The sequence below is a fragment of the Grammomys surdaster genome, unplaced genomic scaffold, assembly GCF_004785775.1.
Source record: "Grammomys surdaster isolate TR1022 unplaced genomic scaffold, NIH_TR_1.0 373, whole genome shotgun sequence".
In the NCBI taxonomy this organism is placed as follows: domain Eukaryota; kingdom Metazoa; phylum Chordata; class Mammalia; order Rodentia; family Muridae; genus Grammomys; species Grammomys surdaster.
The window spans coordinates 8,992,200-9,004,426 of NW_021604792.1; the positions used below are offsets into that span (position 1 = coordinate 8,992,200).

General features: G+C 37.0%; 1 pseudogene; it reads right to left on the bottom strand.

Annotated features, from left to right (window-relative positions):
- Positions 1 to 7,854: 7,854 nt before the first annotated feature.
- On the bottom strand, positions 7,855 to 8,584 carry LOC114632399 (annotated as a pseudogene).
- Positions 8,585 to 12,227: the final 3,643 nt, after the last annotated feature.

Below are 12,227 nucleotides of genomic sequence, written 5' to 3' on the forward strand. Positions count from 1 at the left end.
CCCTTAAAGAAGAAACAAATAATCCCTTAAAGAATAACAAGAAAACACAACCAAACAGGTGAGGGAAATAAACAAAACCATCTAAGATTTAAATATGGAAGTAGAAACAATAATAAAATCCCAAAGAGAGGCTACCCTGGAGATGGAAAACCTAGGAAAGAGATGAGGAGTCATAGGTGCAAGCATCTAAAACAGAATACAAGAGATAGAAGAGAGAATCTCATGTACAGAAGATACCATGGAAAACATTGACATGGCTGTCAAAGAAAATGCAAAATCCAAAGAGCTCCTAATCCAAAACATCTAGGAAATCCAGGACACAATGAAAAAACCAAATCTAAGATTGATAGGCATAGAAGAGAGCCAAGATTACCACCTAAAAGGACCAGTAAACATCTTCAACAAAATTATAGAAGAAAACTTTCCTAACCTAAAGGAAGAGATACCAATGAACATACGAGAAGCCTAAAAAACTCCAAATTGACTAGACCAGAAAACAAATTCCTCCTGTCACAAAATAATCAAAACATCAAATGCACAAAACAAGGAAAAAATATTGAAAGCAGTAAGGGAAAAAGTTCAAGTAACATGTAAAGGCAGAATATAAGAATTACACCAGACTTCTCACCAGAGACTATAAAAGCCATAAGATTCTAGACTGATATCCTACAGACTCTAAGAGAAAACAAATGCCAGCCCAGGCTACTATACCCAGTAAAACTCTCAATCATTATAGATGGAGAAACCAAGATATTCCATGACAAATTTACACAATGTTTTTCCACAAATATCTTTCCAGCCCTATACAGGATAATAGATGGAAAATTCCAACACAAGAAGGGACACTACAACCTAGGAAAAGTAAAAAATTAATCTTCCAACAAATCCATAAGAAGATAGCTACACAAACATAATTCCACCTCTAGTAACACAAATAACAGAAAATGGCAAGCATTTTACCTTAATATCTCTTAATGGACTCAATTTCTCAATAAAAAGACTCAGACTATCAGACTGGATACATAAACAGGATCCAGAATTTTGTTGTACGCAAGAAACACACCTCAGTGACAAAGGTCGACACTACCTAAGAGTAAAACACTGGAAAGCAATTTTCCAAGCTGAAATAGTCATTCAAACATTGAATAAAATCGACATTCAACCAAAAGTAATCAAAAAAGTTAAGGAAGTACACTTCATACTCGTCAAAGGAAAAATTGAACAAGATGAATTTTCAATTCTGAATATCTATGCTCCAAATGTAAGGGCACCCACATTCATAGAAGACACTTTATTAAAGCTCAAAACACAAACTGCACCTCACACAATAATAGTGAGGGACTTCAACATCCCACTCTCAGCAATGGACAAATCATGGAAACGGAAAATAAACAGGGACACAGTGAAACTAACAGAATTTAAGAACCAAATGGATTCAACAGATATCTGTAGAACATTTCATCTTAAAACAATAGCATATACCTTTTTCTCAGCACCACATGGTACTTTCTCCAAAATAGACAATATGATTGGTCACAAAACAGGCCTCAACATATACAAAATAAATTAAAATAATTTCTTATATCCAGGGACTAAGGCTGGTCTTCAATAATAGCAAAAACAATGGAAAATCCACATACAGCCAAATAACTCTATTAAAAAATTGGGTACAGAGCTCAACAAGAATGCTCAACTGAGGAAAATGAAAATGGCCAAGAAACACTTAAAGAAATGTTCAATATCCTTAGCCATCAGGGAAATGCAAATCAAAACAACTCTAAGATTCCACCGCACACCAGTCAGAAAGGCTAAGATTAAAAACTCAGGTGATAGCAGATGCTGGTGAGGATGTGGAGAAAGTGAAACACTGCTTCATTTTTGGTGGGATTGCAAGCTGATACAACCACACTGGAAATCAGTCTGGCGGTTCCTCAGAAAATTGGACAAAGCATTACCTGAGGCCCTAGCTATACCCCTCCTGGGCATATACCCAGAATGCTCCAACATGTAACAAGGGCACACACTTCACTATGTTCATAGCAGCCTTATTTATCATAGCCAGGAACTCAAATGAACCCAGATGTTCTTCAGCAGAGGAATGGATACAGAAAATGTGGTACATTTACACAATGGAGTATTACTCAGCTATTAAAAACAAAGAATTCAAGAAATTCCTAGGCAAATGGATGGAACCAGAAAATATTATCCTGAGTGAGGTAACCCTATCACAAAATATCACACATGGTTTGCATTCACTGATAAGCAGATATTTGTCCAAAAGCTCTCAATACCCAAGATACAACTCACAGACCACATGAAGCTCATGAAGAAGGAAGACTAACTTGTGAGTGTTTCGGTCTACCTTAGAAGAAGTAACAAAGTATTCATGGGAACAAATAGGGAGACAATGTGTGGGACAGAAACTGAAGGATGGGCTGTTTGGAGACTGCTCCACCTGGGTATCAATCCCATTTGCAGTCACCAAAGGCAGACACTGATGTGGATGCCAGGAAGTGCATGCTGAGAGGAGCCTGATATGGCTTTCTCCTTAGAGGTCTGCCAGAGTCTGACATATAGAGAGGCAGATACTCAAAGGTAACCATTGAATTGATCATGGGGTTCACAATAGAGAAGTTAGAGAGAAGACTGAAGGAGCTGAAAGGGTTTGTAGCCCCATAGGAAGAGCAGCAATACCACCCAGCCAGATATCCCAGGGTCTAAACCACCAGCCTGGGAGCATATAGGGAGAGACTCATGGCTTCAGCTGTATATGCAGGGGAGGATGGCCTTGTTGGGACTAGGTGGGAGAGGAGGTCCTCGGTCCTGTGAAGGCAAGATGCCCCAGTGTGGGGGAATTCGAGGGCCATGTGGTGGGAGTGAGTGGGTGGGATAGTGGGGCCACATCCTCATAGAAGCAGGAGGAGCAGTGATGGAATAGGGAGTTTTTAGGTCGCGGGGGGAAACGGGGTGAGGAGATAACATCTGAAATGTAAATAAAATATTCAATAAAAATTAATTAAAAAAGATTGAGATACTCTGCACAGGTTTAAGCCAGACACATAAGAAATCAAAATAAAAAATAAATAAATAAATTGTTACAGAGCTAAACAGGGAATTCACAACAGAATTATCTACAATGGCTGAGAATCACTTAAAGAAATGTTAGAAGTCCTAGTCATTAGGAAATGGATTTAATATGCATAGCAATTATTAATGAAATTTTTTAAAGAATATATAATTCAACATGTCTTTATGTTACCTTTTGACAAAGTGAAGTTTTACAAAACACTTTTCTGTAATTTCTTTATTGATTGAATTCTCATATTCAAGCAGAGACATAATGTTCTGTAACAAGGAAGTATACCTCTTTCAGCAATCGCCATAGCTGTGTTGGGTTTCTCCTCACAGTACTTCATTGCTGAAATCTATAAAACTTGATTTTCAGTATTTTTGTATATGTCTTAACTATAAAGTTTATTTGTTTAGAACTCTGGCAACTAAGCTTTCACTTTTTCATAATATTCATTTCTACCCTTTCCCAGGTTGCATTCCATTCTTCATCTTCAATGACAGCTGTGAGTTATGATCATTAAAAAGTGTGAATGGGAGGGATGGACCTTTGTGCTAATAAAAATAATCAGATCAAATGAACAGCAACAGGTAGAATAATAAGAATCCTGGGTAGATAAACTCATTTCTGATCAGTATATGGTTCATAGCCAAACAGGAAAGCTGATCCCACTCTACATGCCTATGTAAAGTAGCCCCAAATATACCTAGTATTTACATTATTTTTGCATCAGTTATTCAAAAGCATCATTAAATACTGTATGATCAATTGGCACAGTACACCCATGAATTAGGTGGTTAACAATACTATAAAATTTATAAATTAAAATGTAGAAAAGGGAGATTTTTACTTAAAAGTTTATTTGTGTATATTTGCCTGTGTATTTATCAATGACCTTGTTGAGAAAAATCAAATAAGAAAACCTCATTTTTGTCCTCAATACTTCAAGAATAGAATGCTTGGCCTGCGATACTATTAGATATTTGGATATTGTAGGAAGTACCTTAGGAAAATATTGAGGTATTTTTATACATTGCTGAGAAATCCTGAGCTCAGAAAGTTCCACATATCCCCTTGACTTCTATATCCATTTTTCATATTTTCTAATGTAGTTTGTTCTAAATTCAAGTACTTAGGTTAAAGTATACAAATAAGATATAAACAGAAGATAATGCAATGTTTGTAGCTTAGCACATGACAACTCAACATATCACATGTCATTGGTTAGTAAATATCTAAGGCTATTATGTGTGCAGAGCACTAATGCATCTTAACCATGAGGGAAAGTATACACATGTGAAGGAAGCCATGGACCCAGTCCTTGGCTTAGCAAATTTTGCTGTCTGCTTATAGTTATTTAAGATGAGAGATGGAGAAGCAAAAATGTGATGAGTGTATGATGTAACCATCTCAAATTTTCTTCAAGGATTTTAAAAACTGAGTCATGATGAGAGACAATGGATGACATTCTCATGAGAAGATTAATGATGATTTTAATTGAGAATTCATAACAGAAAATCTTATAATGCATTTGTGTTTTGTTAACTGCACAGGCTGGGACAAGAAATGAAAGATCAATGTAGTGGACCAAACCCTCGCTGTCCTTGCCATCCTGCAAAATATTTGCTGTATTCAATATTCATAAGTATACTGATCCATATGTTATACTCAGCTTTACTTATGGTTGGAAAAAAATATTAGAAGTATTTATGTCTCCTGAAGTGTGGGTACCCATTCTAGTCTCTGGCTTACTACATCAACATGTTTTGTATTTCAAGATGGCCATTTTAAGCACCATAATTTGTCATCTAAAGTGGAGAGTTAAAGAGTGATGTGAATGATTCTGCTTGGCAGTTCTGGTGCTGTATTTTTAAAAGTACATTATGAATGTATATACATAATTTTGTTTTGGATGTTGGATATATGGAGAAAATGCATTTTACTGTTTTAGTTTGAATGAGACTCCAGAAGTTTCTCTGAATCCTACACAGCTTTACTTTTTGTACCTTTCATCCTGTGTCTAATCACCTTTTTCCTGCTCATATTCTCCCTGAGGAAACATCACAAGAACTTGCAAGTCAGTGCCTTAGGATATTGAGACACTAACACTGTGGGTCACATTAGAGCCTTCACAGCATGTTTGCTTTTGTCCTTGTGTATTTCATTTTCTTCCTGCATCTTTTTGTACAACTTTGGGTCTCTGAAATGCTGAAGAAAAAATGTCACTGTGATGTTCTGCCAAGATGCTGTAGTCTTTTATCATTTTACCCACTCTTCTGTCCAGGTTCTAAGAAACAGTAAACTGTGGCTGTCTTCTCTTTCTGTATTGTTGTGGCTGAAATTCAGGCACAAAGATGTGGAGTGACTGGATCCCTAAAACACGTTTGTGATCATCTCTTTTTTTCTTGTCACAGCCCTTTAAACAGTAGAAAATAACAGGTGTTTAAACAATATTTATATCATATTACATAAGAAATGATCTATAACAAATTAAATGTATATGAGAGAATATTCTTGGGTGACATGTGAATATTGTCATTTCATAGCAAGCCACTTAAACATCTATAGGCTTTTCTATCTATGGAGGGTACTGAGATCAGTCCACTCAGACACCAAGAGATGATGAATGCAGACCATGGAGAAGAAGACAATGGTAGCTTGCGTCTAATGACATTTTAATTGTTCTCATTTTCTCACTATGGGAGCTGATGATGCTATATAATCTCTTTTACCTTTACTTTATGTTACTAAAGGGGCATCATTATTCTCAGCATTAACTATGTTAATATATGCTAACTGCTGAGAGTAATTTTCTTCATAGAGCAAAATATTCATGTTCTGTCTTACCTACTTTTTTTTTGTAAATACAACTGTGATTTATTCAGCCTGATTTAGTTTATATTTGATCAGTTAATCTACTAAATACATTTCCCAAGGAATATGCTCACAGATATGAATGCAAAATATTTGTTTGTAATTTTCAAATATCTCCTTTTGAGTGCACCATTCTTTGCCTGTTTTATTATGAAGTCTGATGTAGTGCAGGGACCTTTTCATTTTTACTTCTGACTGAATCATCATATAATTTGCATTCCAAATTTATAAAATAGTCATATAACTAGTACTATCATTTCATTAATATATAACAGAATCACAATAATATAAAAGAAAATATTTTTATTAGTAAATCCTTGACACATATTGTGGTTTCTGGTTTATTTAAGAACTGTGCTTTCAAAAATTAAATATATTATTAGAATAATGATTTGCTGAAGTTTTTGCTAAAAGACAGGATTTATATATTAGATGAGTTTGTATCCTTATTAATAATTATTCATAATTTGTTAATTTATTATTTATAATAAATTTTTGTTGGTGTGTATTATTTTTTTTTTTACTTCCTAAGTAAGTTCTTTATTCTCTAACCAGTCACTACGTTTACTGTGGCCTAGCACCAGACCAGGCATACTAAGCATAATTACAAAGGGCAAGAGGCTCCCAGCCAATGGGAAGTGTACAATTTCAACATTTCTCTGGAATTCATCTCTGATTAAAAATCACATCTGGTCTAAGTCACCAGTATTGCAAAGAAGATTCTTTAAGATATTTTTTAAAGAAAAACATCACAGCCCACATTTACAATGGCGTGGGATTTTTTTCCTGGTATAACTTTGTTATCAATGAACACGATTTATTAGAAGTTCAGTTTGTGTTCCCCCTCCTGTAGCAGGGATCAATTTTTTTTCTAAAAGGAGTTTTAAAATGTTAGGCAGAAAAAGGGCTTAGGTACAAATGTGGCCCAGAGCTGTGTGGCCAGAAGGGCTTAGGGCTGGAGCCAGCTCCTCTCTGGGCCTTCCTATCGGTACATCTGCAAGACAACACAGCACACTTTTCCAAGGGTCTCTTCAGATGCCACTGCCATGGAGGAGGGAGCCTATGCCGGGAGAGCAGGCGAAGTAAAGATGCTTCTCAGAGCAAAGTTTAGCACCAACCCAGAGAGTATCAGGGGTCACTGGGAACGTCATCTCCTACATTAACCTCCTGACTTTCTCGCAAACTCTCAGAACTCATGGGTGTGCAGTTCTGGAAACAGATACTAACCAAAAGCCTACAGTAGACCAGGACAATGGGATACAGTGACAAGTCCACCCAGGACAACTGTGAAGAACTTCATGTGAAGAACACAGCGCAGAGCAAAGAAGTGGGAGCAGCAGCCTCGAGGGCCTGAGACATGATGCCAGAACACTTCACTTCCTCCAGCCAACCTGCACTCCACTAAAGACATGAGGCCCTGGGGAAGAGTCCTGGCCTCCTGTTGGGCCAACAGCCCACAGAGTTTCCATTTGGCAAGTATGGGACAGGCTGGAAATGTCTCTAGTGTTACAGTCTTGAGAGTCTAATGAAAAAGGTCACTGATTCCTTGGGCTAAAACAAGCTAAATGAGTCAGTCTGAACTAACAGAACTTTGAGAAGTAGTCCCCTCTGAACCTCTTCACACCTGTGGTAATAACGCATCTTTTCTTCTCGATAGCTTTAAAGCACTACAAGTGAGCCGCTCGCTTTGGCACAATGGAAAGAATGACAGAACCTTCCTTTCTCTTTATAAAAGGACACTGAAGTCCAACAGGATTCCGGGTGTATGGAGAGACCAGACCCAGGACTGCAACAACGGACCTGTCTAGCTCCAGCTTTCTTCTTTTCCAGCCTAGAGACACTCTGGCTATCACACCCTGGGAGGCCTCAGCAAAAATGACCATCAAAGCTAGTGAAATGGAAGGTAGCATTCAAAATGTAGCACTGGTTTTCTTAAAATGGAATACTGGTTTTTGTATAGCGTGGATAAGGCATGGTGTGAGAAAGCTGCCCCTACTCCCAGCCACACAGCCCCATGGGCTCCTCACATGCTCACATGCACACAGGAAAGGCCAGCTGGCTTTGCCACAATGCATGGGAAATGGGTTGCTTCTGATCACTTCTGGTTTTTTGAGCTGGTTAGAGAGCCAGTCCAGGCCTTCGTAAAGCCCATCTCCACTGGTCACACAGGTATCCTGAATGTACCAGTTTCTCTGGCGAAGGGAATGTAAGCAAAGCTTGTCTGTGATCTCTGCTGCGTTCATAGCATTAGGAAGATCCTGTTTGTTTACAAACACCAATAAGACTGCGTCTCTGAGCTCATCTTCTGCAGCATTCTGGTCAGTTCTTCCCGGGCCTCGTTGACCCGCTCTCTGTCATTACTGTCAACCACAAAAATCAGACCTTGAGTATTCTAGAAGTAATGTCGCCACAAAGGTCTGATTTTGTCCTGGCCGCCAACATCCCAGACTGTGAAGCTGATATTTTATATTCCACAGTCTCCACGTTGAAACCTATGGTAGGAATGGTTGTCACAATCTCTCCCAGCTTCAATTTGTACAAGATCGTCGTTTTGCCAGCTGCATCCAAGCCCACCATGAGAATCCACATTTCCTTTTTCCCAAACAGGCTTTTAAATAGCTTTCCAAAAACATTCCCCATGGCAGCTGAATTCTGCAACCTGTCTCTGCAGCGAACACCTTCACAAAGCCACTAACGAAAACGCTACTCTGCCGCGGTTGCCATGAGGAATTCTCCTCGCCTCAATAAAATGGCCGGTGTGTATTATCTTAATCATATTGTAGTTTTAGGAAAATATTTCACATACTTTCGAATACAGTTCTGAAAGAACTGCTAGCTTATTTGTTATACTTATCTTTCATTAGATAAATGTTTCTCAATACTGATATATTTTGTATTCTAGTGTATTTTATTTGATATTAATGTTGCTTCAGTAGCTTCGATTTTGTTGTCATCTTGGCTCAAACTGGGCTTCATACTAAATGAATGAAAACACAAGTGATTGGATAGACCAGTGTTTGTAAAGGTTTGTAAAGTGCTTACAGCCCAGAGTTGCAGACCAGAGCTCAGTCCATAGATTTTATGTAAAAGTCAGACATGATGGCATACACACGTGATGACACATCGAGTAGTTAAAGTCTAAAGGATCTCTTGGGCTGACTGTAGCCAGTGTAGTTTACTAAGTGAATTCCTGCTGAGTCCAGCATGGCCTTGGTGTGGACAGAATGACATGGTTCCTGTCCCTAGGTCATGGTCAGCAGACTTGGGCTTCCAGGAGTCATTCCAGACTGTCATTGGCATAAAGATTGTTTGTAGAATAATGTATATATTTTACATTCCTCCTTTAAGGAATGTCCTCCCCTCCTGGTTAATGTTAATGACTCCATAGTAATCAGACAGCAGGAATAATAATAAGAATCCAAGAGTAATAATCAGAGTCGAGTGTGCAAAGCTGTGACTAATGTCTAACCAAAATAAGTGCTGGATCTTCAGGACAGCCCTTAAGGCTGTGGGAAAGAACTCTTAAAACATGAGTTCAAAATATGCAATTTCTCAACTATGCAAAATGTAGAGATGCTGTGTGAAGTACATGAGAAGCTTCATGAAGCTAAGGGAACAGAGACAGCTATACTATGATCCAGTTTGTCAGAGAGATACTAAGGAAGGAGATAGTAATTTAGGGAGTTGTGATTTTGCAGGAGATCTCTCCCAGCTGAGTTTTGTATATAAGCTTACAAAGGTAGATAAATTCCTGAGTTCAGAATCTGCCTGGGATAAATCAAGGTTAGGCAGGTGTGGTAGAAATGGTAATTTCAGGACTGGGTCTCACTGGGCTAGCTTAGAATCTGTGCTTAACTGAGGCAAGGCAGATCTATGAATTCTTTTGTAATGTTAAAAGAAAATGTGTGGAAAATTAATTCTTAGGAAATGCTGTTTCCTATGAATTAAGAGGCTGAATTCACAGGATGTCGATTCATAGGATAATCGAAAGAAACGTGAAATTAGTGGATTGATATGTAAAATAAAAGACTGGGCTTATGATCTGCAGGAGATAAACTATCCAAAAAAAATTTTTTTTTGAAATATCAAGAGAGAACTGCTTAGAGAAAGATCTTGAAAAGAACATAGAGAGGCAGCAAATCAAATGGAAAGCAGATCAGAGATAAAGCAGGCAAAAAGCTGTCTTGAGGATAATATACTCTGCCAGCTTAGACCCATGATTTGACACCTCAACCTTTGTTATCACTGCTCCCAGACACCCTGTCTCTCAGAAATCCTCTCAGCCAAGTTAGTCCTTGGCAAATTCCAAGCCAAGGAGAAAAAAAGGTGTTGAAACTGATGCCCAAGGTTGACAATTGATCTACTCATTCACAAAGAAATGTGCCCCAAACCTGTACACAAGTGGCACTTACATGAATGCACACAAAGATATTACACACAAATTATGTAACCTGGTAAAATAGTAATTTTAATAGATAGAAATTAGCAATCGTTCATTGAAAAAAAATTGACTACTATTTAGTAGTTTGGGCAACCATACCTAGAGTATGAGACTCACTCATGTAAAAAGCCAAGATGAAAAGGACTATAATTGGAGTTTGTATCACTATTCTTTGATCATTTGCATTCTTATCTGGATCTCCATAGTGTAATAATTTTTCTTCATTATTTTATATGTTACTCATATGCCAACATGTAATAATGAAACTGTAAAATTCTACATTTCAACATTGCATTGTTTTGCAAAAATCAAGAAGTATGATTAGTAAATATGTGCTAAGTTAACATAGGTGTATTTTGGATTTTATAATGTGTAATATAATACAGTGCTACTTTTAAATTATGTTGACATATTTCTTTGTTCTCTCTTGGACTGTCATGTTTCCTCCTTTTATCTATAAATCTTATTGTCTGAGTTGCTTTCAATTATTAGAATGCTGTTTTTGTCTTACCTCCTACTAAAGGAGAATACTACTTTAATTATTAAGTAAGAAACACAGACATATTAATCTGCATATCAGTCTCTGAGTTATATCACTGTCTCATTTCACCCAATAAAAGTCCTTCACATCATCTGTAATCGATTTGAATCACTCAAACTTTCCATTGCCTATCTGTTGCATCTTATCTTCTACAAACCAACTATATTAAAGAAAAACACACACACACCATTATATATATATATATATATATATATATATATATATATATATATATATGTATTGTTTTCTACTTCATTAATAAAATATTTCATATATAATCTTAGGAGAAAGTGCTACAGAATGTCAACTCTTCTAAACCTCTTTAACCTTTATTTTATGATGCTATCGGCACAAATATGTTGCCTGCCTGTATGCATGTAGACCACACATACCTGGAGGCGTCAGAGATCAGTAGAGGATGCCAGAATCTCTGCCAGGAGAAATACAGATAGTTGTGAGCATTCATGTGACTGCTGCAAATTGCACTCTAGTCCTAATTTCAGAAGATATTAACAGAATAAAAAACTGATGAAATACAGTTGGCTTTAGAATTCAAAATAAATGTCTTGTCACCATTTATATAAGTATTCTCAATATGTCTGTTGAGTTTCATAAATGCATCAAATACCAACACATGTATAATCATCTTTACTAATACATAGCTAAAAGTATTTTTCAGGATTGTCTTTAGAAATTACTCAATTATCAGCCTTTTTTGGAAAAATCACAGCAGGTATAAAGAAACTCAAAGTCAATCAGTTTGTTTTCTCTAGAAGTCACAGAGAGTCCTTGTTATTGATCTTTAAATGTGAAGGCTTATGTCCCACATTTAATAGGGAGAAAAATTTAAGGTTAGAAAATTAGCCTTCTTTATAGCAAACATAATATGGTAGAACTAGAGGGGAGATGTAAAAGTTGATATTTATTGAATAGTAAGAATAAATTTTGTAATTTTCCATTTATAAAATGTATTTGGTCATACTTTCATAATAAAAATGCCTTAACTTCTTCAAATAAAGTAGCTCTTGAGGTAGCCAAAACAATGACTTTAGCTAGCTGAGGTACTATAAATCCTGATCCAGTTAGTGCTATGAAGTTATTAGTAAATTTTCTATTCTATTTCTGTCTTTGTCTCTGACTCTGACTCTTGACTCTGTCTCTGTCTGTCTGTCTGTCTGTCTGTCTGTCTGTCTGCCTGTCTCTGGATGGGAAAAATGCTGGCTACTAAACTCAAGTCTTGTAGGATTTTGTGAGTCTCTCTCTCTCTCTCTCTCTCTCTCTCTCTCTCTCTCTCTCTCTCT